Source organism: Pelophylax lessonae (assembly GCF_965119305.1).
Source record: "Pelophylax lessonae genome assembly, chromosome: 13".
Taxonomy (NCBI): domain Eukaryota; kingdom Metazoa; phylum Chordata; class Amphibia; order Anura; family Ranidae; genus Pelophylax; species Pelophylax lessonae.
In genome coordinates this window covers 134,847,487-134,874,915 of record NC_138780.1, presented here as the reverse complement: position 1 = coordinate 134,874,915, position 27,429 = coordinate 134,847,487, and the positions used below count along the sequence as shown (strand labels likewise).

Here is a 27,429-nt window from a genome sequence, read left to right as displayed (position 1 = left end):
CTGAGCTTTGCAGAGTGTAATTTTAGCTCCCTGCCCCCTTTTTTCTGAACTTTCAGACAAGCTTTATACATTCTTCTCTTTGAAAAGATATGGAGAAGAAATGACTGCAGACAAACAGGTGCAACTGATAAAGGATTTATTTAATCTCTGTGTATCAACTTTAGGACCAACTTTATTTGAAGTGTACAAAGTGACATCTCATTGACGTCACAGTAGAGTTGTGTGGTGCACTATGCACTGGATCCTGTCCCACACATCGCAGCTCCAGGGAGCATTGCAATATGAATAGGACACACAGAAAGCAATTGTTTTCTTCCAGTGTGGTAAAGCGTCGGTCAGCGCACTATATGTGAATTGGCCTCAGTCTGTACAGATCTGAATGCTGCATTTTTTTACGCACATGTGCATGAGGCTCTTTAACTACAAGTCCCAGCACATCTCTGATGTGCACCAAGGTATATATTCCTGAGATGATCTCCATTGTCCTTCTATAGACAGAGAGCTGTAGTGCTCCTTCCATCCAGAGCACAGCTCCCTCCTCACACTGCACTCTACTAATACTAGATTGTCCTCACCGAGCCGCCGTATTTCTCTCCTCCCCAATACACTCTGCTAGATTCACTGCGAGCAATCTGTGCCCGGCTGGAGGAGGAGGAGGTGGTATGTGTGTGTAATGTGCGGGGACTCTGCATGGATCCAGAGGATGGATGACACTCACTGATCGCTGCACGGGAACACTGGCTGCATGCTGCCACATGTCTACCATGTATGTATAGACCGGGGGGGGGGGGTCTGTGTACTGTATGTCTATGTATGATCAGAGATGTCATCCCACACTGCACTCATCACAACAATGTGGGGCCACAGCTGCACTTTAAATCCCCCCCAATCTTCTGTTTATATGTGGCTTACAACTTCTGTTCCTTATATCTAGGTATGGGTTTCCTTCATTGTTCTGTGATCATGGCTTTATCATTTATACACACTGACTGTTATCACTGCATTGTACTGTGTTATATACACTGACTATGATTATGGCACATAATGTGTGTGCGTGTGTATATATCTATAGATAGATATAGACTATGATCATGGCTTTGTACTCCTATATACACTGACTATGATCATGGCTTTATAATATACGTGTGTGTGTGTGTGTGTGTGTGTATATATATATATATATATATATATATATATATATATATATATATATATATATATATATATATATAGTGTATGTATGTATGTATGATCATGGTTTGCTTTATAATAAATATATATATGTGTACACAGTGACTATGATCAGGGTTTATACATTGTATTCAGTGACTATAATCATGGCTATGTACTCCTATATACACTAATATATATATATATATATATATATATATATATATATATATATATATATATATATATATATAAAGTGTGTGTGTATATATATATATATATATATATAGTGTGTATGTATGTTTGACTATGATCATGGCTTGCTTTACAATATATATGTATACACAGTGACTATGATCAGGGTTTATACATTGTATACAGTGACTATGATCACAGCTTTATAATAAATATGTATACACAGTGACTATGGTCATGGCTCTACAATTTGTCATATACAGTAACTATAATCATGGATTTATAATAAATATATATGTACACAGTGACCATGGTTTAAAAATGGTATACAGTGACTATGATCACAGCTTTATACTCTATTATATACAGTGACTGTGACCGTGGATGGCTTTGTACTCTGTTATATACAGTGGCCATGCACTGTGTTCTGTACAGAGTTGCCGTTGGGTGAGTGTGATGTGAGCACACCCTGTCTTAAATAACTGCATCCTTTGTGTGTCGGTGTATCTATGGATGCCGGGAGTCAGTTACATGTTTGTCAATATAGAAAGTTGTAGTGAGTTTATAGAAGGATAGGCAGGCTGGAGATGATGGTCAGACTTGTAGGCAGGCTGTGGGTATGTGGCTGTGTAGCAGGCTTAAAGGAAACCCGTCCTGAGAGAGAAGTGTGGGGGTTATTACTGAAATCCTGAAAATGTTAGTTGCCTGGTGTTCTTTCCAAACTACAGACTAGGCCTCGTACACACGATCAGATTATCGGACGAACTTTCGTCCGTTTTTTCGTCAGTTTTTTTGTTGCATGCTAGTCTCAGATGGAAAGTGAAGAGGTTACTTTTATATGAAAACTCTCGTACGACAGAATTCAATTTCAGAAGTGATGTCATGCGTTGAATAGTTTTGTACGTATTCTTTCGTTTCCGAGTATGCGGAGTCTTCTCTTACGATTTTTATTTATTTTTTTTTGGATGAAAACTGTACTAATTAACCACTTCAATACAGGGCACTTTCACCCCCTTCCTGCCCAGGCCAATTTTCCCCTTTTAGCGCTGTTGCAATTTGAATGACAATTGCGCGGTCATGCAACACTGTACCTACACCAAATTTATGTCAAATAGAGCTTTCTTTTGGTGGTATTTGATCACCTCTGGGTTTTTTCCTTTTTGCTAAACAAATAAAAAAAGACTGAAAAGTTTGAAAAAAAAAAAAAAAGTTTTTTTTTGTTTGTTATACAATTTTGTAAATAATGTTTACTATGTGACCAGCCGTGATTGGACACGGCTGGTCACATGGTAAAGAGCCTACATCAGAGGCTCTTTACCGAGATCAGAGATGCAGGGTATGAGGCTGACACCTCGCATCACCGATCGCTGCTCTGCGCGCCCCCAGGGGGCTGTATTATCCTGCCACCGTCATATGACGTCCGGTCAGGATAATACAACCACATTCCCGCCGTCAATCTGCAATAGGGCGGGAAGTGGTGAAACGAAACCGAACATTGTGTTCACGTATGATAACATTTTTTAGCCTGCGCATTCAGTTTTTGTCGTCGGAAAATTGGTAATCGGCTGTAGAAAGCACTTCACTAACGATCCAAAAATGGGCAGGTCAGACAAAATTTTACTTCTGACTTTCTTATCATGTGTACGGCCTTTATTGATGAACCGACTGAAATTGACTCCATTTGTGGCCCTGTCTGCTCCCTCCTGCCTGACATGAAAAATCTGAGGAGGCGGGCAAAAAATGGACAGCCAAACAGAAGTTGATTGCAATCAGGTGCAGCGGTTTTTGGGGTGTTCTGTCCTCTGCCAGTGCTGGCTGTTTGAATACAAATCCCACAGTGGGAGATGTGTCTATCTACATTGCACAACATGGACGGAGGATTTTTCCTAATCTATGTGTGTATGGCTAACCTTAAAGTGGTAATAACGTCTGCTTTTTCACTTGCCTACAGGTAAGACTATAGTAAGGCTTGCCTGCAGGTACAGCGCACTTAGCTGTTTGCCTTGGAGGTGGGTCAACTGACAGGTTAGTTGATCACCAAGTGTAGGTCTGCTGTGCACGCTTTCGCATTGTGGGAAATGCTCCTTTGGCTACACTGGCCATAGCGTGAAATTTTGTAAGTGCATGTTATCTCAGCTTGCAGAGCTTAGATTCATTAAATGAGTTTACCAAAAATGTAAATATTGCAGAATATACAGCCTTATACTACGTAACTAAGCTCCATTTCATGCTGAACAAACAAAATGTTTAATGTATCTTAAATTCTATCTTTAGATAGATTTTTTACTCCAAAAGCTTTTTATTAAAATAAATTTGATAAAAATTTAAAAAAATCAGATTTTATTTTTATTTAAACCATCAATTTTTATCCACCCTGCTTTTAATATTCCAGCAATGGTGCATGATGTGCATATACACTGCCTGACTAAAAAGTGTCCCTTTAGAGTATAGCATCAAGTCAGTTTAAACTCCTTGGATATTGATCTGGTCAGTTAGGTAGCAGAGGGGATTGTTAATCAATTTCAGTTGCTTTGGTGTTAATGAAATGAACAGCAAGTGCACTAGATGGGCAACAATGAGACAACCTCCAAAACAGGAATGGTTTTACAGTTGGAGGTCACTGACTTTTTTTTTTCCCCTACTCCTCTTTTCTGACTGTTTTTCACTAGTTTTGCATTTGACTAGGGTCAGTGTCACTACTGGTAGCATGAGGCGATACCTGGACCCTTTAGAGCAGGGATCTCCAAACTACGGCCCCCCAGGTGTTGCGGAACTACATGCTCCATTATAAAACTCTGGTATTCACAGACCTGACTAGGTTGGATGGGAATTATAGTTCCTGAACAACTGGAGGGCCATAGTTTAGAGACCCCTGCTATAGAGGTTGCACAGGCAGTCTAACTACTCCAGGATGGAACATCAATACGTGCCAGTGCCAAAAGGTTTGCTGTGTCTCCCAGCACAGTCTCAAGAGCATTGAGGAGGTTCCAGATGACAGGAAGTTACTCTAGGAGAGCTGGACGGGGCCGTAGAAGGTCCTTAACCCATCAGCAGGACCGGTATCTGCTCCTTTGGGCAAGGAGGAACAGGGTGAGCACTGCCAGAGCCCTACAAAATGACCTCCAGCAGGCCACTGGTGTGAATGTCTCTAACCAAACCGTCAGAAACAGACTTCATGAGGGTGGCCAGAGTCTCTAGTGGGCCCTGTGCTCACTGCCCTGCACCATTGAGCTTGATTTGCATTTGCCATTGAACACCAGAATTGGCAGGTCTGCCACTGGCACCCTGTGCTTTTCACAGATGAGAGCAGGTTCACCCTGAGCACATGTGACAGATGTGAAAGGGTCTGAAGACGCCGTGGAGAACGTTATGCTGCCTGTAACATTATTCAGCATGACTGGTTTGGTGGTGGGTTAGTAATGGTCTGGGAAGGCATATCCATGGAGGGACACACAGAACTCTACAGGCTAGGCAATGACACCCTGACTGCCATTGGGTATTGGTATTAAATCCTTGGACCCATTGTCAGACCCTATGCTGATGCAGTGTCCTGGGATCCTGGTGCACAACAATACCCAGCCTCATGTGGCGAGAGTATGCAGCCAGTTCCTAGAGGATGAAGGAATTGATACCATTTTATGGCCCCCACGCTCACCTGACCTAAATCCAATAGAACACCTCTGGGACATTATGTTTTGTTCAGGAGCTCAGTGAAGCCCTGGTCCAAATCTGGGAGGAAATATCCCAGGACACCATCCGTCATCTCATTAGAAGCATGCCCTGACGTTGTCAGGCATGCATACAAGCAAGTGGGGGCCATACAAGTTACTGAGTACCATTTTAAGTTGCTGCAATGAAATTTCAGCAAAGTGGACTACCTTGCTGCATCATTTTTTCGCTTTGAGGGGGGGATTTTGGGGGGGATTTGAATTTTTCTCTATGTAGGTTAATACATTTTATTACCATCAAACTATGTGGCATATTTTAATTTCTAACACATTACCCGGTCCTTATCAGTATGATGCCCAACAGGATATTTTTCCTCATTGAGATCTGATGTGTTTTCAAAGTGTTCTTTTGATTTTTTTTTTTTTTTTTTGTGCAGTGTATATCGGGGTGAGTTTTATAGCAAAGAATGTGTTCCAATCTTGCCTTAAAAGTTGCGCTTGTCCTTTTAAATGATTGAGTTTTGCCAGTTTAGTCTTTGCCTCTGAGGTCTGTCTGTGATCTTTTTATGTGTTTTCAGTGAAAACGAAGTCCTGTTTCCTCCTGGAAAAGAGAACGATGATTCAGAGAAGTTTCCCAGAATAGGAAGTCTTTGTAGCTCACTGTGTGATCAGTGCTTATACACTAACGTGCCTACAGACATGACATGGGTTCACCCAGTTCATCTGTGTACATTAGGTAGGCCTTTCCTATGGTACTCAGCTGATCCGGCTTGTCTATCATCCAGGGTGGGTTTTCTCCAGTAACTGCTATCTACCCCCATTCCTGGGACATCCTCCCCTCTCTGAATAGGAGCCAACCTGCAAGTTTTTAGAAAAGTTATTTGCTGGATGATTAATGCATGGCCAGCATTACTACAAAGCCTGTAGAGGTTTCAGGCAATTTAAATGAATTACATTTTTACTTAAATCCAAGTTCATCAAGACTGTGATTGTTACCACCCCTTCCATTGCCTTACTTTGCCTTTATTTTGGTTTACCTTTACATTGGTCTTACTTTACATTTGGTCAGCCAGGAACAGCACAGCTGAAAGTCATAAGGATGTTCTATTTAAAACCTAAATAAATCACAAAGGCACAAGCTAGCTAGTACTACTGAGGTATTTGCTAATTTCATGTAGTCAGAACATGGTATTTCAGTGGCAAAGTGGTTAGCACTTCCTCCTAGCAGCACCAGGGTCATCGGTTTGAAGGGCACTACCTGTCTGGAGTTTGCATATTTTGTGTCCTGTGCCTGCGTGGGTTTCCTCTGGGTACTCCAGTTTCCTTCCACACTCTAAAGACATGCTGGTAGGCAAAGATGTATAATAACTAAGTAGAACTACTTCACTACTGTACTTAAGTACCGAAAGGCGGTATCTGTACTTTCCTGGAGTAGAATTTTTTTTCTCCTACTTCCACTTTTACTTCACTACATTTTTTCAATGATTTCAATACTTCTACTCTGATAGATATATATATTTTTTTTTTTTGTGCTGCATAGTTACTCGTTACAATTTAAAAATTACCACTGCCAGAACAGTAGATGGCAGGTTTCATGAAGCTCACAAAAATGTGTATGTCATGTGTACTTTTGACTTCTTTTGACTTTTCTTTAATAACTTTAACTTTAATAAACTTTTGACTTTTCTTTAATAACCACATAACACAGTACTTGTACTTTTACTTTCAGTACTTGAGTAGCAAAATTTTTAAAAAAACTACTCGCAATACCAAGTACAAAAAATGTTGAATACTTTAGTACTTCTACTCAAGTCACTTTTTGATCGAGCACTTCCACTTCTACTCAAGTCACTTTTTGATCGAGCACTTGTACTTTTACTCAAGTATGGGTTTCGAGTACTTTATACAACTCTGCTGGTAGGTTAATTGGCCCCTGTCTAAGTTGGCCCTAGTATGTTTGAATGTGAGTTAGGGACCTAATGGCGCTTTTCCACTGCATGGAACCGTACCGGTTCGGCACGCTTTTGTGCTTTTCCACTGCGGTACCGCATGGTATAGGGTCGGAACGGTTCGGTACGGTACGGTATAGGTTTGCTTTTCCACTGCATGGAACCGAATGGTACGGTACGGCTCTGATAAAACAGTACCTACTCGATTGTGGTTCCAACAGGTACCAAACTGGTACCATATCCCACAATCCTTTGCATGCAGTCACTACTAGCCACTGATTGGTCAGAGAATCACACCCACCCCGTTGTTATCCCACCCACTTAACTTTAGTACTACTTTAGTGGAAAAGCAAACCTATACCGTACCGTACCGAACCGTTCCGACACTATACCATGCGGTACCGCAGTGGAAAAGCAATCCGGGCCAAGCAGGGCCGAGTAGAGCCGAGCCGGTACTAGCCGGTACTGGCAGTGGATTGTAAGCTCCTTGAGGGCAGGGACCAATGTGAATGTAAAATATATATTTAAAGTGCTGCTTAAAATTGACGGCGCTAAATAAGTACCTGTAATAAAAAACTTACAGCCCATGTTATCTCCAACCATTCCAGCATGTGACCTGGCAAAGCTGAGACATGGGAAGGCCTCAGCATTGAGCGGTCTGATTGTAGATTGAATATCAGCCATTCTGTCTCAGTCCGAATTGATAACTCAAAGGCTTCATTCACACCTAAGCATATCGTATTCTGGTGTTTTTCAGGCGTTTTTGTTTTTATTTTTTTTTAAGCTTTTTTGCTGATTTTTACAATCTCCTTTTTTTTTTTTTTTTTTTTTTAAAGCGGAGTTCCACCCAAAAGTGCAAGTTCCGCTTTAAGGACTCCTCATCCCCTTACATCACAATTAGGCATGTCATTTTTTTAAAGGGGGGGATTGGGTACCTAGTTTTGACAGGTACCCAGCTCCAACTTCTCGTCTCCCTCCCTCCCTGCAATCTTCTGGGACTAGTCCCAGAAGATTGCCCCGGCCATTCAGGAGGCACAGCGAGACTTGCGCATGCGCGGTTCCCACTCAACTGTGAAACCAAAAGCTTTCACAGTTGGGTGACCACACTTGTTATGTCGGGGAGAGAACTAAGTGCCGGATCGCATGTAATTCGGAGCGCACTGCTCCTTCATTACATGCAATCTCCTGTTCGGATGCAAATTCAGCCATACACTTTGTATGGCTTAAATTCGCATTGCACCCGCACCAAAGACACACAGGAGGCATTTTTTCAGCCGCATCAGGATCGGATCGCACAGTGGTTCACACCACTGCGATCCGATCCTGTGCTAACTGTCAGATCGCACTGCGATATGCGATCAAACTGGGGGTGTCGTTAACATTTAATTGACACCCCCTGCGTATCGCATATGGCAGTGTGAACTGCCTCTTGTGCGGATGCGATGCGGGAACAGGCTGCGAATTCGCAGCCTTCCCGCATCGCACAAGTGTGAACCGGCAGGGTTCGTGTGGCCGCATCGCTGGATTGTGGGACAGGCTAATGTGTTTTATTATTATTATATTATAAACACAAACAACTCGGGCATTTTTTGTTTAGCCAATAGAAAGCACTAGGGGGAGGAAAGGGAAAGAAAATTAGGGATTGAGAGCTGCTGTTTGAGCAGAAAACGAGCGACAAAATGCTTGTAAAATGCTCCAGTCAGTTGTTTCTGTTGAAGTCTATGGGGCCAAAAACGCTTGTAATCTGCCAAAAAGAAGATTGTGTACTTTTTTGCGCTTCAGGCGACCGAAAGCTCTGATGTGAACAGGGGCCATTGAAATTATTTTTTTTTGTTCTGAAATCCGTTCCCATACCTCTTAGTGGAAGTACTCAGTTTAAGCTGAACAAAGCTGATCGATGGATCAAAATTTGACTAGTTCAGCAGGATCTAGCCTAATTTCTGTTCATATGTCTGCTCTGGCTCAACAGAAGTTGATCTAGCGATCCAATTCTGTCTTACAGGACTGTTGGAAAAGTTTAATTCGATGAGCAGCTGAAGCCAGTTGGCTGCAGTGCCTGATCATTGTATTCTGACAGAGATAAGTCCCTGCTGTAAGAAAACAATAGCACAGACGGGAGGTTTCCTCCACCTACCCTTGTGTTGATGGGGTAAATTTTATTTTTCCATCGCTGATTGAAAAAAAAAAAACATCTCTTCTCAGCCTTGTGCCTGGTACACACGATGAGATTATCGGATTATCTGTGTTGTGTGTTTTTTTTTTTTGTTTTTTTTGCATGCTGATCTCATACTGAAAATGAAGAGTTTACTAAAATTACGAATAAATATCCGGAAGGGATGTAAAAATCATACGATCTTGTAACATACAGGAAACATTTTCGAGTTTGTCCCATCGGATAATATCGGATGAACTGTCGTGATTGGCTCCCGAAAGCTGTGTACAAATGATCAGACTATATGATCGCTTCAAAAGCGGTATTTTTTTGTATGATTTTCTGATACTGTGTAAGGACCAAAAGGGCCTTCTGCCCTAGAGATTGCATCATCAAAATCAAGTCAGCAACAATAGTTCTCATATTTCTTTCCTGATGGATCTCCTTTAAGTAAGCCGTATAAACTTTACAGGCCTCTTACACACGGATGAAATAATTGGAATAATTTACTGATGTTTATTCACAGGATCTTGCTATAAGATGCTGGTCAGAAGGCCCTAAGTAAAAATTGCAAGTTAGCTTCTGTAATGACCGTGCATATAATCGTGTAGATGTGCGTATACATATACCTGCACAAAATTCTTCTTCATCCTATCCTATGCCAGTGTCACACATATACTTGTATGTATTTCTGTACACATGTACACTGCTGCTCTTAGATGTAAAATTTCTATTTTTGATTAGTGCCCTGAATGTATAGCTGCATTACATACCTTCACACAGCTGTGTGCGTATTGTTCCTAAGATCAGGTTCACATATGCGCGGCCGCGGGTTCGTGCCTGGGGTCCAGTGTGTATCTGTTCACTGCTTCAGGTGCAATTCAGCCCTGAATTTGCACCTGAACCAGACCCGAAAACGTACAGGACTCTTCTGCAAACCGGACTGCAGCCGGCCCAGACCTGTGTGAACTGGCTCCATTGAGAGCCGGTCACACATGCCTGTCATATGAATTGGATGCAGGGAAACTGGCATCCAATTCACACATGTGGACCCAGCCTCAGGCCAGGTTCACATTAGTGTGGGAATGCGTTTAAATCGCATGCATACCCGCATGCAGCCACACACAAAATGTGGTGCTTTACAACAAAAGTGCAGGGGTGCCATTAACTCTTAAACACCTCCTTGCACTGAAAAACGCATTGTGGTTTCCAGCATGGGGAATAGCATGGTGCCAAAGCACCATGTGGTTTCCTTGCAGCCTTGTTTTAAAAAAGATGCTGCAACCGTTTTCCTGCAGGAAAACGCAGGCACTGCAGCCCATTCATATGAATGTGAGAGGGAAAGTTTATTAGGCGCTTCTGCTGGGAGATGGGTCCCCAATGCAGAAGTCTTGATGGGAGAAAAACAACCAGACCAATGACCGGACTTCTGGGGTGCACAGATGCACCACGCCAACACCAAGGGCAGCTCTAACAGGCAGAAGCGAAGTCCCGCTGGCAGTCAAGAAAGAAAATAGGTGCCGCTGAGTGTGGCAGATGTAACTTTATTGCAGAACAATAACATAGACTTACATGGAGGCTGTTGTATATCCTCGTGGCTCTGGGGTCCCTTCCTGGTCCACAGTGGTTCCGTCCTCTGGCTGGCTAGGAGATGACACTGCAGAGGGAACCAATAGGAGGGACTGGGTCAAACCGAGGCAGCCGTGGAACGCATGCCTCTCGGTTGAACCACACGAGCGTGATGGCGCCCCTCCATGCCATCATGCTTGTGCGGTTCACCCGAGAGGCATGCGTTCCACGCTGCTTCGGTTTGACCCAGTCCCTCCTATTGGTTCCCTCTGCAGCGTCATCTCCCGGCTGCCGGGCAGCCAGAGGATAGAACCGCTGTGGACCAGGAAGAGACCCCAGAGCCACGAGGATATACAACAGCTATATGTAAGACATGTAAGTCTATGTTATTGTTCTGCAATAAAGTTACATCTGCCACACTCAGCGGCACCTATTTTCTTTGTTGTCATTCATATGAATGGGCTGTTGTGCTTGCGCAAACACAGCATGCAGAACTGAAATTATGTAGACCTAGCTGGCCATAGATGGAGCCATAGTAATCGCTTGATTTCCCCCATCAGCACAGCCTGCGGAGCCATTGTGTTCAACGCAGTGAATATTGCTAACAGCTACAATAGCTGCTGCCAATAATGGAATGTAAAATCCGACAAGCTGGTTGTACCCAAGTTGATCGATCACTTGGGTACATTCAGCCTGCCCATACATGGTTTGAATCTCGGCCTGTCCCTGCTGAACTGGCCAAGATTCCAACGTCTGTGGCCTGCTTTAGACAACAATGCACCTGTGTTCAGATCCATAGTAAAAATACTACATGGCTACCAACGCTGCATTTTGTTTTTCTTTACCCGTGTGTAATAGACCTTCTTTATTGAAATGCCAATTGGTTGTCTTTTGGGATGGAATAGAGACTGCCCTGTAGAAGGCCAAATGGAATGTCTGTGAAACCTTTGGATACTAAAGTACTGTGTACACAGAGAGTGACTTGACTGTGTTTACCCAAGGATACAGTACTGTTTGTGCAGGGTCATGGGTAACGCACAGAGGCTCGGGCTCATTGTGTGCAATCAAATTTCATACTTGGCAAATGAGATGGGACAGCTACGGCAGGACATAAAATGTGTGTGTGGTCTGCTTATTATTCATTATTTACTGTGATCTCTGATAAGCGATAGCTGAGATGGCGGTCTTGTTTTCAGGGATGTCCAAGGTCACATTTCCCAAACAATAGACGACTGGTCTGTACGCCGATATCTGTTTCAGCTCTGCGGTCGTGTTCTTTGTCAGCAGTGCTCTCAGTTGTTCATTATAAACTGTAGTACTTGTCTTGGCCAAAATTTCAAATTTGACGTAAGAAGTTTATGAAAGGGTAACTTCACTCAAACATGTTTCAGTCTTGAATGGGCATCACTAAGACACCAATAGCAGGATTTTGTTTCCCAGTGACCTCGTACAATACATTATACAAGGTATCATTCTCTGGCCGTAAAACTCCTCGACTGTTTGTTTTAGATTAATTTGCATATTTATGGACCTAACACCCAGGGTTTTATGATGTGTGTGTATGTATGTATGTATGTGTGTGTGTGTGTGTATATATATATATATATATATATATATATATATATATATATATATATATATATATATATATATAATAAAAGGAAACCAAACATACATCAGTCCCCACATAGAAAATAAATCATTAGGAGAGGGTGACACCATCATCTGACAAGTAATAGTATGGTGTGCAACTGGGAATTCTTTTGGGGAGATATAAAAGAGTCCATCGGCAAAGTAAATTATTTGCAATTATCCGTTCCAGGTGTGTCTTTTGATGTACAGCTCATCTTTTCTACAGTATGTGTTCCTCCCGGGTATTATGCCAAAAAATCAGACTGATTTTTTTTTTTTTTTTTTTTTTTTTTACCCACCATCGATGGTCTTGGCAAAACTGTTAGAAAATAGAAGAGAAATCTAAAATCCTTCAAACTGAACTCCCAGGGAAAGGAAATTGTTAATTTTGGTCTCGGAGGCCAAAGTTTTACATACTTGATCCTCCACTCTCTCTAGGCTGTAAGAAAGGTCCTTGCCGTCTGTTCTCCCCTATGCCTTCGACAGTTGCATGTCCTCTGATGTCACCAAGTCCAATACAGAACGTGCATTGGACATGAGGATGCTAAGGGACAAGTGCATAGGGCAGTAGAAGAGAGCGTGGGCTGCCAGGGGAATGGAGAATCCGGTAACTAAAACTGCTTTTTGTAGCCCCTACATAGGACTTTTTCATCTTGCTTTTAGTTCTCCCCTTTATTTTTATTTGCAAACACTTTCAAGTAGAGCCCCAGCAAAAGATTTTTATTTGGGAAATTTCCACTTCTCTCCAAAGATGTGACGGACTTGTGGGTAAAGCCCCGTACACACGTACCGATTGTCGGCCATAAATATTTGGCGACGACCGATCGGCTGATTGTAGGCTTGTTAGTATGATGCTTCCGACAGCGCATTTTCGGCCGAACAGAATCTGTCGTGCAGGCATTAAAATTTTTGTTGGCCGTCACCAGAACGGCCGATTGTTCGCCAGTCAGTACAGATTTCGGCCGACAGACAGCCGATTAGCAAGACTGGGCATGCTCAGAAAAGAAAAAAGACAAGGAAAGTTAACCATCACATGACATCACTTCTGCAGTCGGCTGTTGTTGGCCGACAAAATTCGTGTGCAGTCTTTTGCAGTTTTCAACAGACACGACAGCCCTGGACAAAAGACGGCCGATCGTTTGGCCGACGATCGGTACAAGTGTACGGGGCTTAAGTCCCAGCTTTGACAATTGTCACTAGAAAAGGTGTGTTATAGGACCAATGCCCAGGGCACAGATGGCAAATGGTAACCTCCCTGCCCCCCTCGGTAAGAAGGGGATAGTGCTAATTGGGGCACAGGCGCTGTGCCAGAATGTATGTAATGTTTGTGACGTGCACTTCAAAGGTTAGTTCATCTTTACCAAAATACTGCCTATGCAGATAGGAGGTATCTGTAGATAAAAACAAACTTTGCAGCTTTGACTAAAGTTGATAAATGCCCTTGCTATAGGTGTAGGCCATTTGTGTACCTCCTGAAGCCTGACTGGAATATTCCAGGATGTTGCTAGGACATTGCTAAAAGCAGCCTAGTTGTTACTGCTCCAATATCACAGCAGTGAGCTCTCAAATGCTCAGCTTTGAGCTACTGTTTAATGGGGGGAGAGCATGTGAGGGGTCTGGACCAGAGAAAGAGCTCACTCCTGTAATGATGGAGGTGAGCAGTAATGACTAGGTCTCTTTTAGCAGCGTGCTGGGAATATTCCAGTCAGACTTCATGGGTTTCGTAAATGGCCTACACCTATAGCAAGGGCATTATTCAACTTTAGGCAGAGCTGCAGTTTGTTTTTATCTACAGACTAACCCTTTATAATAGTACGAATATTTATGGTACACGGCAGCTATCTGAAGAGTTCAAAATGTATGCACAAATATGGTAAAGGGAAACCACAAAAATTGTTCTGTGGGTGGACAGTATGTAGGTAGCTTGTTTAGGCCGTGATGTAAGAGAGAGACAAGTCTGGTCTTATTTTGAAATAGAAATTAGAGTTTATTATTTGAGAAATAATAGCCACAAATAGCGTACAGTGGCTGGACTGTGCAGCTCCAAATGTTAAACGCGTCAAAACGCCCAAAGCTCAACACCCGAAAGTTAAATGACCTTCTTTGGCGTTTTTGGCAGCCCATTGAAAGGAATGGGCTGCCCTATGCATGTCGCGCTAATATGGGTGCAAAAATATGTGTTCACGATATACTAGGTGTTGAAGCTAACCTTTTTGAGGGAAGGGGTAAGGTCTAGGTTTGTCCCCCCCACAATCTGTGGACTCCCAGTTCAGACCTCCTTCTCAGTGCGGCGCCCTCAGTCTGCCTTCATTTCCCAGTGGCACTTCACTGAGACTGAGGTGTGCCTGCTCTCTTCTGCCCTCGGCAGGCTTCTGTTAGAGGGAGCCAAACTCTTCCCCCCCCTACTCCATTAGCTATGAAGGCGTCTGAAGAGTGATTCTTCAATCATTACTATCAGTGGGGCGCAGGGGAACAGAGCAGTTGAAGATCCCAGCATACTCCCTTTCACATATCAGCACTGCATCGGGGCCCGTGTCCCTTCTGCCCCCCCCCCCCCCCCCCATCCATGTCTCAGCCCTGTGTAGGATAACCGCTTTAAGATTTGTGTTAGGCCCTATATATCGGTGAGCTATGCACAGTAGTGGCAGTTTAGATTGGACAGGTATTTCAGATAACATGGCCTTTCCCTTTCTCTCAGCGATTGTCACATCTAGAAGACACAGGTTACTTTGTACTCTACTATGTCAGAAAAAGCTGTAGACTTGGAAACAAGTTAAATAAATGATCTGCCGACAGTCAAGTCATCCTATTGCTCAAAAGCCCTGCCAGTGTTGACACGTTTTAATACTTCCTGAAGGAACGCGACTGAACATGATAAAACAGGTGATTCACTTTCCTGCCACCTGTGTTCCTCATTACCATATTGTATTGTATGCTGCTCATGCTTGTGCTATTAAACTATAGCTCAGGTATTTACAGTTACATAATATTCTGATGAATCCAATGTTGTGAATCTAATTTTGTGTGCTTGTTATTGGTGAGTGATTCGGCTAACTAATGTGACTACACACTGATATTTAGCAGATGTATGTGATTGTTTTTAAGTCCTCAGTGCTGTTAATGTCTGTGTAGCTGCATCTTCAGTTTTGCAAAAAAAAAAAAAAAAATTCTGATCACTGAAATCTCAATTTCTCTTTCGTTCATTGACGAACACCGCTCCATATCTTCTTTCACTCTGGGTTTTATGCTGCTCTTCTTCATAGGAGTAGGACTAGGTGGAAACTTGACTTTGCCCCTAGGGGCTATATTTCCCACTTCCTGCTATATGACTTCAGTTTGTAACCAGCAGTGTCAAAAGAATACATAACCCAACTCAACAGAGGGGCGGGTGCTGTGTCCGTCAATGAACATCAGAGAAAAGGATTTTACGGTAAGACAAAAATCCAGTTTTCTCTTTTGTTCATTGACGGACACAGCTCCATATCTTCTTTGACTCTGGGGACGTCCCAAAGCAGTGTCAACATGAGGGGTGGGGAAAAAACACAGCAATGCCCAAAAAGGGCTAAACTAGCCAACCAGGTAAACCAGCAGCTCAACCAGGAACAACTGGAGCTCACCACCCAGAAAAGAATACACCCCCAAGAGGCAGGAGCCTCTGCAACAGAGACCTGCAAAACCTTGCGGCCGAACGCAGCATCTGCAGATGCTAGGTTATTTACCTTGTAAAACTTGGTGAATGTATGCACAGACGACCATGTGGCCGCCTTGCACACTTGAACCACTGATGACGGAAGGCCCAGGAGGCACTGAGTGCCCTCGTGGAATGCGCCTTAATAGGGAAAGGAAGAGCCCCTAATGAAATAGGCCTGCACCACCGTCTGCCCGATCCATCTGGAAATGGTCGCAGCCGTTGCGGCCTGCCTCTTACGAGATCCATCCTTAAGGACAAACAAGGAATCCGATTTCTGAATCACCTCAGTCGCCACCATGCCAGAACTGCAGATCTCAGCAGGGAACCAGGTCCTTACTCCTGACTAGGCAGGAAAAACTGAAGTCCTTTAGCAGGAAGTGGAAAGTATACCCTAGGGTGGCCCTAGGCGCGTAGTCAAGTTTTGTTTCCACCTAGTTTCCTCCTATGGAGGGCAGCATAAACCCCAGAGTCAAAGAAGATTTGGAGCTGTGTCCTTCAGTGGACATCAGAGAAAAGGATTTTACTGTAAGACAAAAATCCAGTTTTATCAATCGCCTTTCAATCTTTAAAGCTGGACACCCCTATCCCCATCCTTTCCCAGCTGGTAGGAAGACAAAAATGTGTCTATGGCTGCAATACTCCTCAATCTGGAACCATCTCCTGTAGTATTTCTTTTATTCCACAAGTTGTCCTCAGTCATTCAGGTCAGATGATGTCCATTGTCACCTGACCCTGTATACTAAGGTTATACTGTGAGTGATGGGCATCATTAACCCCCCCCCCCCCAAGGGGTAGGTGCCCTTTATTTACAGTATAATGTTGCAGGGAGTGACCATGATGTCATGTCAGCGCTGGTCCATTCATCATTCATGACCACCCTCTGCTGGTAGAAGATTGGAAGATTACCCTGCCTGTAAAATTATATTTCATATACCTTACATGGTTGGGGGGGGGGGGGGTTTAGAGAGAGGGGAGCACTGGGGGTGGAATTGGACTTAAGCCTGTTGTGATCATTTCAAAAGTATTTTACACTATCTCTAAATCCTACAGCTTTAATTTCAAAACTTGATGATCCTGCTTTAAAAGGTTCTTGTTCAGGAACTTCTTCTTAAGTGTGAAAATGCTCTGTCCTTGCCCCCCATCTTCTCTCATGCTTTGTCACCATATCTGTGCCGTGCGCTGTATAGCCTGCAGCTTCAAAACTTGCGCGTGTGTGTGTGTGTGTATATATATATATATATATATATATATATATATATATATATATATATATATATATATATATATATATATATATATATATATACCCATTTTGAAGTGTCATGATCTTAGGGTTTAGATTTGAATAATTTTCTGGCCATATACAGTACTGTTTGTTGGATATTGTAAGGTGTGTTTTTTTTTTTTTTCTTGTTTTAAAAAATATGAGATTGCCATTTCTACCTATCCCTTGATTCGGATAGTTCGATCACAGGGTACAAAGGGTATGATCTCTGCTTTGTACTCCCATTTACTGAACCTCACAATCTGCATAGCACAGCTTCCGGATAGAGCACACTGGCAAGAGATTTGTACTGATTTGACTGATGAGGATTGGGAAGAGGCCTGTGCATCCCATTTTTTGGTCTCTCCAGCAGTTAAACGATAAGTTCACTTTTTGAGAAAAATTTATAAATGCACATATTTTTTGCAGGTAAAAAAAAAAAGTGCATTTATCTATTTATTTGGAGCAACTAAAGCCTTGCACTAGCAATCAGCAGATCGTTGGTAGGTAAAAGAAAGGAAGATGCGGCTGCACACCACCATCGATCCAACATGAACTTATTGTGTCATCCTAGACTGCCACCAGGACATGGGACACAGAAGACAGGCGACGCGTTTCACACTTAATTCATGCTTCTTCAAAACCTAGCAGATTGCTGGTGCCATGCAGCTCTCCAGCAGATCTGCCAGTGTATCTGCTTGCCTGTGCGTTTGGTTCGGGTAAGCAGATATAATCTGACAGGAAGCATGAATGAACTGCCTCTGCGCTCCACAGAGCCTTGGTAGTTCATTGAAAACTACAAGCCGACAGCCAAAAAGGCTGCCGGACCTTGTCGTTTTCCATGCACAGAGCCCTGTCAATCAGTGACGCGGTCAGACTTTTTTTTTTTTTTTAATTGTGACAGCTAGTGGGGGGGGGGGGGGGGGGGAGGAGAGAACCCTACTAAGAACCCTACTAGCTGTCACAACGTTGATTGGAGAGTTGCAGTTGCCAGTCCGTTCCTTACATGTTACACCCTGGATATGGGTGTAACATGTTGCGATAGATGAACTTATCCTTTTAATGACAAACTCACTTTGTGTATATATTCTGCATCAGACCTAGGTTACACCGATGCATTTACACACGATGGGTAGAATCCCTACCTCTGCTTGTTTGCGGTGTTGATAGGAGAGGGCCAAATCTAACCATTTTATTTGATCTGATTGTACCTTATTGGTCACAAGTCACAAACCTACTTTCTCGGCTCCATCGGTGCCAATGGCGCTTAAGTCGGAGGTGCGTCTCCTAGGTTTATTAGATAAAGAACAATGGTCTAGATATTCCTGTGGGTGACCTTATTTCTGGCTCGCAAACAAATCGCCATTAAATGGATGCAACTCACAACCCCCCCCCCCCTGTCCACCAATGACTTTCTTCCCACTGTTAACCAACTTCAGCCATATATGAAGGTTCTTTTATGAACACTGGATACCCACAAAAGTAAAAATTTTAAGTGTGTGGTATCTGGTGCTCTTCTAAACTCACTATTGCATCTGAATAATACATATTTGGCTCTGACAGTCTGTATGTGGATAGATAGCTAAAGTCCAAACGGCTATGATACCTGGTAATCTGTATGTACCTTTTTATTTTAACTGATTTGAGACCAGCCTTGCTTTGGTTTTTGGATTATTGTTTTATTGCTTTTTTTGTGTTTGTGGCTATACATTCCAGGATGTACAATTTTGCAATGACTTATTCTTCTGTACTTTTGCAATAAAAAGTGTTTTATATATATATATATATATATAAAAAAAGAGAGAATCTGATGGTGAGCTTTGAGTAGGTGTTCACTGCATTACGGCTGGCTTGGAATATTTGTTCATGGATGGCAGTTGATGAACAAAGACTTTTTACTGATCTGGTGCTGAACAGGCTGTGTTGACTGTTTGTGGGCAAGGTTTTTAAAGCAGTATTAAATCCAAAACCAAAAATATATTCTATTGCAGTTTACCAAACCTTAAATGTGGTGGCTGCATTAGTTTTCCTCTGATCTGGCAACAACACACCTCCTGAATTAGAGTGCCTATTTTTTTTTTAAACCCTGTGGTGTGTGAACACACTCAAAAGACTTACACCAGGTGCATAAAAAGTGCACACACGCAAACGTGAGAAACACAAAAACTGCACAGGGTGTGCGAATGGTCTGGCCTCAGAGGTTGGACCTATACCTTGATCCCCCGGGGCGCAAGACTCCTGACAGGGACTGAGGCACTTCCAATGGTTTGCCTGGCCGAAACCTGGCAAACCCCGTTCTCTAAGGGGACTGCCGGAACAGCCCACCCCAAGTACTAGGTGGGGCTCCCCCGAAGGGAGACCCCATGAGAGAGGGCTAACTAAGCCAGAAGGCCATGTCCACCCCCTCCCAAGACGTTCAAGGTAGGCATGCAGGAAGAAAAGAGTGATAGTGAAGTGACACACGCCAAATAAAACACACACAAACAAAAAGGTGGGTGAAGGGAAGTGGAGAAAGTGCAATGTGAAGTACAAAGGCAGGCCTTTCGACCGGAAAAAAATATTCCTCTGGTCTAAGCCAAAAGGCCTGGCCCAAGAGGCAGGTGCAGAAAAAGTGTGTATGGTGCAGGGACCAAGGTGCCGAAAAACTCAAGGCGAGTTGCCCCTCACCAGTGAGAATTAAGGCACCCCTGGGCTGCCACCCCAGGGGCACGTACACCACGGGCTTCTTCAGTCTCGGCCCCCGGCCAGACCAAGTGTAGCCCATCCTACCAGGAGGCATCAGAACTTTAGACAGCTTAGGGAGAACTTGCCTTCAACTGGGGACAAGCGTTTTGCAAGGCCAGATTCAACCCAGGAGGAAAGGCTCTCCCACCGCCATCTGCCATTCCTTACCAATTGCATCCAGGAGCAGTACTAACCAGCCGGACAAGCTGGTTTTCTCGCTCCCTTCAAACTTATAGGGGCGGACCCATTCAAATCAGAAGGCAGCGGACCCATCCGGCTTTCTCTGACAGTGCCTACTTCCCGGTCCTCCAGTTACGCCCAGAGCGCCCGGTTAATTTCAGCCCCTGCCGATACTAACCATCAAGGTCCATACCAGCTGATAAGAACAGATACTACACTTGATCTTAGCCAAAAGGCCGAGAAGCGATAGAATTAGAGTGCCTATACTCTGGATGAAGGAGCAACAGAGACACCTTTTGGAATGCAGCATTGTCAGTCTGAGGGGAGGAGAGTGTTGGATGTACTAGCAGATTAACAAATTGAAGCCAATCTCCAACTAACACATCAGTTACAGTAAACCGTTTTGTTCCTTTTTGGGATAAAGCGTTTACATAAAAGCTGATCATTGTAAGCACCTCTGTCAGTGTTAAATGGGTTGTCTCTTCTAACTTCTACATCTGCAAGGCCCACTTGTTCTGTTGAAAAACAAAAAACTTACTGGCCAGATCACCAGGAGAGGAAAAAAAAGCCTAAAAAAAGAAAACTTAACACAGCCTTCATATCTAAGGCTATGTTTACATGTTAGCGTAGTGGACCGCGGGCAGAATCACCGCGATTCTGCCCGCCATCCGGAAATCATTGCAAATCGTGGAACGCCTGTGCGTTGCCGTTGATTTGCAATGGCACCCCAAACGCTGTTCGTCGGGGAATCGAGTTTGGAGATCCGCCCGCTTGTGTAAACAGAGCGGGCGGATCTCCTAAGTGACAAACAGTGACAGATTGCAGGGTTCAGTTCAGCATAGCTGAACATCCGATCTGTCCCTGGCTCACTTAGTCACCTCCCCCCCCACACGTTAGTAAGCACCAGGCATACATTAACCCCTCCCTCTCCAATAAAATTAACCCCTTCCCTGCCAGTGTCATTTTTACAGTAACAGTGCATATATATAGCACTGATTACTGCAGTAATGTCACTGGTACCCCCAAAAGTGTCAAAAATGTCAGTCAAGGGTCCGATCTGTCCGCCGCAATGTCGCAGTACCGCAAAAAAAATCGCAGATCGCCGCCATTACGCGTTAAAAAAAAAAAAACACCAAAAATGACAGAAATCTTTCCCTTAGTTAGTAAACGCAATAACTTTTGCGCAAACCAATCAAAATACGCTTATTAAGATTTTTTTTTTTTTTTTTTACCAAACATAGGTAGCAGAAAACAAATTGGCCAAAAATGTAAAAAAATTTAGATTTTTACATTTTTTTGGGGGGGAATTTCATATAAAAAATTGTTAAAAATATTGTTGTTTTTTCAAAATAAACGCTCTTTTTTTTTTGGTTATAGCACAAAAAGTAAAAATCGCACAGGTGATCAAATGCCACCAAAAGAAAGCTCTGTTTGTGGGAAAAAAAGGACGTAAATTTTGTTTGGGTACGGCGTCGCACGACCACGCAATTGTCAGTTAAAGTCGCACAGTGCCGAATCGCAAAAAGTGGCCTGGACGTAAGACAGCAAAATCCTCCGGTGGTAAAGTGGTTAATGACACCGCAAGCGCGTGTAGCAGGCGCACATATTGTCGCGAATTACAAATGCACCAAAACATGCAGTGAAAAAAAGATGCCATGCTCCGCTCCAAAAAAAAAAGGGGTTTGGAGCTTCTTTAAGGCGTTTGTGTGCGATGAGCAGAAACGCTCCAAAACGTGCAAAAAACAAGTGAGCGGGAACACAAGTTCCTCTTTGCTCAGGGGTAAACCCAGCCTTATGTTTATTTTGTTGACAGCTTACTGACCACGCACATTTTCTGTGGGCTAGAGATGTAATAGTTAGGCAGGGGTTCCAGGAGTCAGGAAAAGTTTTCAAGGCTTCTTCTCTATTAAAAAGGTTGAGAGTGGCTGCCCTAGCAGATGTAGAAAGTACAGACATCTCTTATGCCTACGTTTTTGTTTCCTCAGATTGAAATGTAAAGCTTTTCTTTAGCGTGGGTTTGTTTTAAATGCACTTATAAATGATGCATATATTTCACACAATGTGACAAAGCTTTTAGCGTCATTGCCAGTTGATGACTAAGCCTGCAAAAGTGACAGATTTTACACATCTGGCCCATTTATCTGCGGGTATGAAAAAATCTGTCATCCCAAGGGTCTTGGCTTCCAGTTTTCAGTATGCCATAGTGCTGAGTAGGTTTGAACCAGGACAAAAAAAATAACCATTCAGATCTGTGATACAGCTTTGTGTCCTGCTTTTAGATAGGTGGTCAGTAAAAAAGTAAAGTGGAGGGCACGGACATCAGACTTTTGAGGATGGTGGCTTCTCTACTGCTTCTTGGCATTTCCCATCACAAAGAAAAAAAAGTATTTTTATATAGCACAGACCATTTAAGCAGCACTTTACAAATTGTACATTTACATTAGGTCCTGCCCTCAAGGAACTTACAGTCTAAGGTCCCTAACTGATTACAGGGAAATGTAAATAGATAGGAAAGTATATCAGATTTAGGGTCCTCTCACACGGGCGGTCCGGTCCGTATGTCCGTTTTTCCTCCAATGAATGTCTATGGGATTGCGGAAGTTAGCGGATGACCATCCACTGACATCCGTTTTGCGTCCATTCCGTTCTGTTCCATTTTTTGAGACCGAAGAGAAGCCTTTTTTTCTTCCGTTTTTAGAAAACACAACGGACTTAAACTGATGTGAGCAGTGTCATCTGCTAACATCAGCAATCCCATAGACATACATTATGTCTGTTTTTTTATCCACAAACGGATGGATGAAAAATGGTTATACGGAACGGACCCTAAAAAAGTGTCATCTGTGTCCGTTTAAAAAAAAAAAAAAAGTGCCTGAGCGGATAAAAAAAAACCTGAATGGACCGTGTAAAAGGACTTACTTTTTTTTTTTTTTTTTTTTTACATTTTAGTTACTTCCTGGTTTCTTGCCTAGGCAAATGTCATACATCCCAGGAGGGGAGCAGTGATTTTCTCAGCTATCCAAACCCTCCTGCCTGCATGCCTGAGCTAAGGCCAGATGGATTCCAGAAAGTAAATTACTCCAGATGGTCACGTCCAGAAAAGCTGGGGGGGGGGGGTTTTTCAAAACTATTTCTCGGCAAAATAAAGCATAGAGAGCCGGTTCACACTCATGCGGCTGCGGCGTTCGCATGTAATGTCGGAGCGCACTGCTCCTTCATTGCATGCGATCGGCTGTGCGGTGCGAGTTTAGCCATACACTTTGTATGGCTAAATTCACACCGCACCAAACACGCACAGGACCCTTTTTTGCAGCCGCATCAGGATCGGATCGCACAGTGGTTCACACTTGTGCGATCCGATCCTGTGCGAACTTCAAGATCGCACTGCGATATGCGATCAAACTGGGGGTGTCAAGACTACATTGACACCCCCAGCGTATCGCATATGGCAGTGTGAACTGCCGGGGGTGCGTTTGCGATGCTGGAACAGGCTGCGAATTCGCAGCCTTCCTGCATCGCATAAGTGTGAACCGAGCCAGAGATACGGATGGGAGAGTTTGCTTTGAATATTAAAAATGAATTGTATATAGTGTTTTTGCTTTGTGGTATTCAGATGCAGTGTAGTTCTACTTTAGCCCCGCTTAACACTGCGAGGTAATTTTAACAGTGCGAATTTGCATGGCAAGTGAAATGGAATGTATTTCTATTGAGGGGGTTCATATATATGCGGGTGATCGCACTGCGATTTTTTTTTTTTTTTTTTTTTTTTAGAAAAGGGTCCTGTTCAAGTTTGGCATGGTGCAATCCGTTTTTCCACAGAATGAGATTAGAGAGCTTTGAAACTAGCATGGAAAGGGCATTATTGAATCGCAGGTCAAACTGCATCTCTGAATCGCACTTCGTTCTCACCGCTGATGTGTGAACCGGGGCTAAAGGGCCCATTGACACCATGCGCAATCTGTAATAAAATCTGTGTTTTAATGCATAATTGGCGGTGGGGTGTAATGCACATACATGCCCTGCAGTGCATCGCTATGCACATGTTGTGCATCTTGGCGTATGGCGCATTTAAAAAAATAAATAAAAATTGTCTGCTTTCTTTTCTTTTTTAATTTTTGCTGCATTAAATTGTGCATTAAATACAGCGGAGTTGTATGTACCTTACTTCTGTGCAACTTGGACAAAAACAAATTGAATTCAGGCTATTTTCTCCTCTGATTTGTTTTATTTTTAAATAGACAGTAAAAAAAATACCACATTATGGCCACTAGATGCTAGAGGGAATTGGCAAATGTAACCATTGCTTCAATCTGTTTTGTAAATTCCTGCTAGTGTTCTTTAGAATTGTTACATTGTATCTCCATGAAAAAGACACCTGTATTTCCCATGTTCCTCAGTGCCATCTAGTAGCCATGTTGTAGTATTTTACTACTGCCCATAATAAAAGAACATTTGTTCAGAAGAGAAAATGGACAAAAAGACATTCATTTATGGCCATTTAGCACAGAACTAATGTGTTTTCAGATTCGGTGGACGAATGGCTATGCAAAATTTTTTACAGATAGACCTCATTGTGTGAAGAAGCCTCTAGACCAGCCATTCTCAACCAGGGTTCCTCCAGAGGTTGTTAGGGCTTGCTTGAGCTGTGGCTCATTGACCTTCTATATGATGGTGCTTATAATAGTTTCAGGTCTTTTTGCCATCTGTAAAAGTGGAACTCTTACCACCACTTTGAGAGTATTCATTACACTCTTTTCTACTAACCCCCAATGCCCGAGTCTCGGTTCACATACACTATATTGTCAAAAGTTTTGGGACACCTGCCTTTACATGCACATGAACTTTAGGCCATAGGTTTCAGTATTGAGTTGGCCCACCCTTTGCAGCTATAACAGCTTCAACTCTTCTGGTAAGGCTGTCCACAAGGTTTAGGAGTGTGGCTATTGGAATGTTTGACCGTTCTTCCAGAATTGCATTTGTGAGTTCAGGCACTGATGTTGGATGAAAAGGCCTGGCTCGCAGTCTCCACTCTAATTAATCCCAAAGGTGTTATTATCAGGTTGAGGTCAGGACTCTGTGCAGGGCAGTCAATTTCCTCTGCCCCAAAATCGCTCATCTATGTCTTTATGGACCTTACCTCCAAATCATATGGTGGAGGGGGGATTATGGTGTGGGGTTGTTTTTTAGGGGTTAGGCTTGGCCCCTTAATTCCAGTGAAGGGAACTCTTAAGGCGTCGGCATACCAAGACATTTTGGACAATTTCGCACTCCCAACTTTGTGGGAACAGTTTGAGGATGGCCCCTTTCTGTTCCAACATGACTGTGCACCAGTGCACAAAGCAAGGTCCATAACGATATGGAGGAGCGAGTTTGGGGTGGAGGAACTTGACTGGCCTGCACAGAGTCCTGACCTCAACCCAATAGAACACCTTTGAGGTGTATTACAGCTGTTACAGCTGCAAAGGGTGGGTCAACTCAATATTGAAAAAAAACAAAGAGATTTCCAGTCACAACTTGCCAACCAGCCAGTGAGCAACCGGATTGACCTGTCTAACAGTATGCGTTAAAAACAGGGGTTTGGTTGCGCACATTTGCAAATATATGCGTAAGGTGCAGGCCCCGGCAAGGCACCCTGTGATATGCAGTCCCTAACTCTACAATTTAAAGAGTCTCTACAATGAGAGCACATGCATCTAGTGGGATAGATGAAGGACCGGTGACTAGAGGGAGCCCACCCCTCCTTAAAGGCACAGGGTCACACTGAACACCCAGCACATCGCACAATGGCGGCAAAGGTGTCAGTGCGTGGCCTGGCTCAATATAGATATCAACGATAATGTAAAAAGTGGTCACCGCCTCCACCTATAACTGGTCTTAATGGTAAGGAGCACTGGAAGGGCGGACGCAGATCAAAAAAAACGAAGAGATTTTCAGTCACAACTCACCAACCAGCCAGCGACCAACCAAATTGAACTCAATATTGAACCCTAAGGACTAAGACTGGGATGCCATTAAAAGTTCATGTGCATGTAAATGTAGACGTCCCAATACTTTTGACAATATAGTGTATATGCGAATTGAAAGCCTTTTGAACTGCATCCAATTTGCATGACATGTGAACCAAACCTGCTTTCTATGGAGCCAGTTCACATATGTGCACGCCGACCACGCTATAGCCGAAAGACTGCACAGCGCGGGCTCGCTCTGTGATCAGCGAGTTCTTGAGATTTGGATGATCACAGATCAGAGTAAGGGGCCGATCTGGGCCCCTTACTATGTGATCAGCTGTCAGCCAATGACAGCTGATCACGTGATGTAAACCAAGCTGGTAATCTGCTATTTTTCTCTTACGTCCTCCGACAGTCGCCGCCTCTTCATATTCGTCACATATGGGGTATTAGACTTTGCTCCGAAGGAGTAGCTAGGCAACAGAATATGTTAACATTAAAGCTTTTAACATATCCCACCCTCAAGGGGTGGTCCCCTCAGTCAATACCCTCCTACTTCCTGCAACCATATCCCAGTTTTAATGTCTAGCTTGTCAGGAGTGGCTGGCTTTCTCTGTGCTGGGGCTTTCTGCCCCAGACTCTTTCTTCTTTTTGAATTTTTGTTTGAGTTTTCTCTCTACCTTTGCTTAGCTGTTCTTTTTGTCAGCGTTAGTTAGTTCTTCTGATGAAGAGGATCATGCGGGCTGGGTCTCGGGCTGATCCCCCTGGTCGCAGGTCGTGGGTCAGTGGCTTCCCAGCCTGCCATCGAGCGTTCAGCCAGGTAACGCTCCTGGCACAGTGAACGACCCATCCCTGTTCGGTGCAGGGATGATTGGTGAGGTGGCTACCTCACTGGACGCTGTGCGGTTTCTTAACCCCCATTCTGTGCGTCTTGAATGCGACTCTCCCTGCCTCATGTGCAGCGGCTTGTTCGCCTGTGCGGGTCCCCCACGCCATGTGAGGTAAGTGTATTTATGTGGGGACCGGTCTGTCTGGGGGGGTGTCAGTCTGGGACTGTGTAACCTGCCTCTATTCACACTGTTTGTCTCCCTATCTCTCGGCTGCATGCTGTGGGCTGCAAGGGGGGGGGGGGGGGGGGAGCTGTGTGACACTGTGTCAGCCTGGTCAGTGTGAGAAGCTGTGTGCTGTGGGGCATGTTTTTTTGGCATGTTTGGGCATTATACAGCGATCGCTGCGGCGATCTGACATGTGTTCTTATACAGGGATGACATGTGTGCATTACTGCAC

The 27,429-nt window shown here is 43.6% G+C and overlaps 1 protein-coding gene across 4 annotated transcripts in view; it reads left to right on the top strand.

Annotated features, from left to right (window-relative positions):
* Nucleotides 1–560: 560 nt before the first annotated feature.
* MAPKBP1 (mitogen-activated protein kinase binding protein 1) overlaps nt 561–27,429 on the top strand; it is a 288,826-nt gene continuing 261,957 nt past the window's right edge. For all 4 annotated transcript variants that reach the window (XM_082275307.1, XM_082275308.1, XM_082275306.1 and 1 more), the window contains exon 1: nt 561–660. The gene's annotated coding sequence lies outside the window, so the exon portion shown is untranslated. The remainder of the gene's footprint in view (nt 661–27,429) is intronic.